This window comes from Limulus polyphemus, unplaced genomic scaffold (genome assembly GCF_000517525.1).
Source record: "Limulus polyphemus unplaced genomic scaffold, Limulus_polyphemus-2.1.2 Scaffold237, whole genome shotgun sequence".
Lineage (NCBI taxonomy): Eukaryota > Metazoa > Arthropoda > Merostomata > Xiphosura > Limulidae > Limulus > Limulus polyphemus.
The window spans coordinates 692,369-697,907 of record NW_013665847.1 but is presented as its reverse complement, the minus strand read 5'-3'; positions in this window follow the sequence as shown (position 1 = coordinate 697,907).

Here is a 5,539-nt window from a genome sequence, read left to right as displayed (position 1 = left end):
GCTTGGCCATTGGGGGGCGACTGGGATAATTAGCAGCCAAGAAAGCTTCAGTTAAGCAGAAAAGAAACTTACTAATACGTAAAGGTAGGTTTTTACCATTAGTTGTAAATCCTATACTTTGACTACTTGGTGGCTTGGCAGGAAGTGCTATTGGAAAGTTTGCTGGAATTTAAAAATATGGAGCACATAGAAAATGGTCTTTCTCCTGAAAAACTGGCAAACTCGCTTTCTGAAAAAACCAGTGCAATTTAATTTGATAAACTTACCAAGTCACAGATTTTGTAAAATGATAAATTTTAGATATAAACGAATACATATCTTATACAAATGAAAGTATAAATCATTCGTTTACTGTAGATTTTAACAGCCAAAACTAAAATTTGTATTTGCAATATATTTCTACGTCCTATAAAAACGTTGTTATTTCTATCTTGTTGTTGTTTGAAATTATTAATATGCAGAAGAACAATAATGTAAAACCACTTTGCATTCTCCTTGGTATGAACAACGACTCCTTACTGTGATACGTGAGTCACAGCTAGCATCCTATAAAAGAAGGATGCTACAGTGTTAGTCTAATGAAAGTTAGTTCTTTATACTTGTATTTCCAAGTAAATGGAATAGTTAAACAGAAAATCATAGATATGATGTATCAGCTTAGATGTTTTTTTGACAAACAGTGTTCTTTTTATAGTTAACATAATTTTTGATGATAAGAAAAGGTGTTTTCTAAAAGTGTTACATTAAAAACAAGTCTCGTGATTGGACATAAATGCCAATCCGTAGCATGTTAAGCATATAACTTTGCTTATTGTTTTGCATATCTATTGTTTTGTTTTTGTAGCAGATTTAGTCAAGAAAGACGTGCATAACTCAAAAAGATCAATAGTTAATGCTGTTTTTACAATGAAAAATAATTATATCCTGTATGCTTGTTATCATAAACAAAGAAGCACAGATGAAGTTACAAAAATGGATTTAAAGTTCAGTTAGAAGCTGGATATACTCTATCATTTTTTACCCTTTGACATTTACTATTTTAATTCCGTAACACTTAGTCTTTGGAAGAGAATAGTGCTCAGTGATGTTAATTAACCAGAAGAAATACCTTATTTTCCCCTTCTGGTACGGTCTGGTGATGATTCATTCCATGTATATTGACATAAAAGTACTTTTCATCTGATAATGTTAAATAATTGTAAACAACAAAGAAAAGGCAATTAAATATTGATTACCATGCGTGCTCTTGCTGAGATCACTAGGAGATATCTGTAATGTCAACAGCCTTGAAAACTTACAGGATAATGTCACGCTACTTGTTTTTTGTTATTTTCATTGCTCAGTATTTCCCTAGTAATGACAAAGTTGAAGTCATTAGAAGCTTAATGATAACCGCTTGTGTACGTTAGTTTTTTAAATGTTTTTCTTCGTGGAGATGTTGGCTTAAAGACTACTAACAGCTCATAAATATAGCAAATAAGTGCTATTAATGTTCTTCATTTTGATTTAGACTTACTTATGGGCCATTATAGAGAAAATTGTTTCTCGTGATAATATATTAGGAAGAATAGGTAATCATTTCACAAATGAAATTACTTCCGTTTTGGCTATCAGTTACATGTGAACAAACATTACACATATTTCTAACTAAAGCATTTTTAAAATGTGAGATTTGAAATGGTATCGACAAATAAAACGAGCTACATAATTAGCACGTTAAAACATACTAAAGCATATAAGTCATATATACATGCATATATTAAGCATTTTGGTTTTCATTAAACAGCAAATCATAAAACTGATTTTTATTTTCTGCAACATGCTTTATTATTTTACTTTGAAGAATTAAAGTTACGTAAAACTATATAGATCACCACGAGTTGATGAAAATGTTAACTGGTGAAAATAATGCCCTCCGGTGGTTCAGTGGTAAGCTTCATGGCTAAAAATAGGGTGTTCGATACTCGCGACGGGGAAGCGACAGATATTTCATTGTGTAGCTTTGCGCTTGATAACAAACAAACCACAACTGAAAGTAATATATATATATATATATATATGTGTGTGTGTGTGTGTGTGTGTGTTCCAACATGTCAATATTTTATTGTACTTAGCTAACTAAATGAACAAAATGGAAGTTCAGTTATATATATATATTGCCTCGCTTTTATAAACTGAGTCATAGTAGATCAAGTGGTATTCTAGTACAGTCTCTTCCCCTGAAAGGGTTTCGTTTATTGCATTATTTTAATACGATGTTAATAACAAAACTAATGTGCGAAATATTCTGATCTTATTATAAAGTTGGTCCATTATGTGTGTGTATTAGCATCTAACCAGATTTGCCTGGTTCGATTACCGTAATTTTTTGTATGGCAACTGGACACTCTCTATCGGTGTACGTGGGATATTATATAGAAGTATTTTTACCCAAGAGTGGGATACGAAACTCCTTGAAATAGAATTAATTTCCACTTATTTATAGACTATTTTCTTTGAATTTAATGACACAAGTGATTAATCAGTTAAATGAGTCAGTTATTACCTAGGGACTTAATAACAAAGAAAGAATGAAGGGGTGGCATTACTTAACGTTGTCCTTTATACAATTTTTGTTTCCTTAACGGGTACCTTCAGCTAGTTTTATAAAAAAAGTATAACCTACAAAATAACTAACGTTGTTTTTGTATATTTTAAACACTGTAGTAAACAATGAAAATAAAGTAACGTAAGTAAAGTGGCTTTAAATATACTAATCCCTTCGAACAGAAAGATTTTTGATAGGTGGTTTTACTTTCGTAGAAGTCTTGTACATATTTATATAAAGGCAACATTAAAACAAAAAAGCTTTTACTGTTGATAGTTTTACTTTGTCCTTTATAACAGTGATGTTCCTATATATCTGATAAGTATTTTGGTCTGACTTTCAACTGACAGTGTTTAAAATAAATTTGTGAGTCTTGAATTAAGTCTATGAGTGATTAAACTTGGCTCTTTGCGACGAAAACCCACAATTAAATCAATTTGCTTAGAATTTCTTGATACTAACTGAATGCTAAATAGCGAACTACTAAATAGTTTTGAACAACATTTAGTGTCTGTAAAATTAGAAACAATACAGAAATATTTATATATTTATTTATTAATTGTTGTTCTTGGAATTACGCTTTCGGTAAATTTATTTTGTTTAGTTTTTGATAGATGTGACCAATAATAATTTAGGAGGATTTTTTTTTTTTACTTGTCCAATAGTTTTCCAGTAAGAAGGGTGTATTACAGCATTTAGAATTGGTGTTTTCAACCTGACAGGCATCTTATGCACACGTGGGCTAAGCAGCCAGATCATATACCCTTAGGGTTCAGGTATAGCTGTCTGTAATTTTGAGCAACTAGAGACCCTCGCTCTCGATGTTACAACGGTAAGTGTAAGAGTATATAACATTAAAGAACTAGTTTCGATCTGGGCAGAGCACAGATAGCCCATTGTGTAGCTTTATTCTTAGCAAGAAACAAACAAACTAAACAGCTAACATCAAAGCAACACCCACCGTCACAAGAGTCTTGTTTGGCTCTTTGAAACAAATAACGAGATTGACTGTTAATTTATAAAGTGCCTTCGATTTACATCTTGACACGCTAAGCAGTAGATCACGCCCAATTTATAATAACATTTTAACAGCACGTTATCCGCCGCACGTCACTGCTGATGAGTCGTTTCGCTCGATACAGATTGCTCATCAAGCCAGTTGGGTTTTGGCAAATATTACCGTAATTGAAACACTTATTTCATAAGTCGATTATGAGTCTTATGACTGATAAAGCTTAAGCTGGCGAAATATAATTGAATTGTTATTATATAAACAACTTACAAGAAATTTATGTTGACTATTAAAGTATTGTCATTCCTACTGTTATGCGATATACCAATTACCAACCAATGGATAAATAGTCCGTCAGCTTAGACGTTATACAAAATGTAGTTTCAATATTCTATTCTTCACAAAAAGTAGGAGTGGAAGGAATTATCCTAACTCTTCAGATAAAAAACAAACAAAAAAACGTGTGAAGTACAGAATTCCAACACACATCTTGGATATTCTTTCCAAACCTTCCTCCCATCTTAAACAGTTTTATAGATTTCTATAGATTCTAAGGTGAAATGTCAACAGAACACATCTTCGATATTCTTTCCAAACCTTCCTCCTATCTTAAACAGTTTTATAGATTTCTATAGATTCTAGGGTGAAATGTCAACAGAACACATCTTCGATATTCTTTCAAAACTTTCCTCCCATCTTAAACAGTTTTATAGATTTCTATAGATTCTTAGGTGAAATGTCAACAGAACACATCTTGGATATTCTTTCAAAACTTTCTTCCCATCTTAAACAGTTTTATAGATTCTAAGGTTAAATATCAACAGAAGTTATCATAGCTCTAATAAATAAATATAGAAATGACAAGAAGAATACATTCAAAACGTTGCCCTTAATTAGATGTTGCTGTTATATAGGTCAGTTAATGCTTGTCAGAAAGACGAGCCTGTAATACAAAAGTTAATACCTTTTTCTAAATAATAACATAATATTCAAGCAAAGTTATTTTGTATGTGAAAGTAACGCAGAAACTATGCACAGTGCTTAACTTCACAGCACTGCACCAAACGAAGTAAACAGATTAATTTCCAACCCTATATACCAGTCTCATCATGTGTAGGACTTGATTCCTTTACAATACTAACATATAACTGCAAGTAATATAAGTAATGTGTGCTGCATTACCAAATTTTGTTAAATTAAAGAATTGCTTCCGGAATTCGTTACCATATTATTTTAACTAAAGAATTGCTTCCGGAATGGGTTACCATGTTTTTTTAATTAAATAATTGCTTCCGGTATAAACAACTTTATTTCTAAAACTTTCGTTTTTTTTTGTCGTAAATCTGAAACAGGTGTTTTGTTTACATTCTGGTATTTATGCGTGTTTGGAAATTTTATTCTGAGAAAAGTTTGTAAAACTTGCTTGATTTATTACAGTTTACATCGAAACCAAATGCCAGGCTAGATACCCTTTGAATCCAAGAATAGTTAGTATTCAGCGAGAAGGCAACCAGCCAGCAGCACTGGTTGCAACAAAGATGTTGTCTACTTCTTCGAACTGAATAGTGGAAATGACTATCACTTTTATAACCCGAATCCCAGTATCACGTCTAAAATCCTAGAACCCACCATGCTAACCATTAGGCCATAGCCAGTCGCTAACACTGAAGTTGTCATAACTTAAACAGAAACGAGTATCAAATTCGATGACAAGGAACCTACTTTGAGATTAATAATGCTTGGAGACGGCTTGAATGGGTAATGAAGAAAAACTTTAATATAAGTTTAACATAACAGCAAATGTACAACGTTTCGACAAAGTTTTGTCATCATCAGGTACAAGTAGTTTACACTGACACAGATATATATATATATATATAGTATTGAACAAGAGGTCACATGACCGGATACTGTTGCAAGACTAGATGAGATGTCTTGGC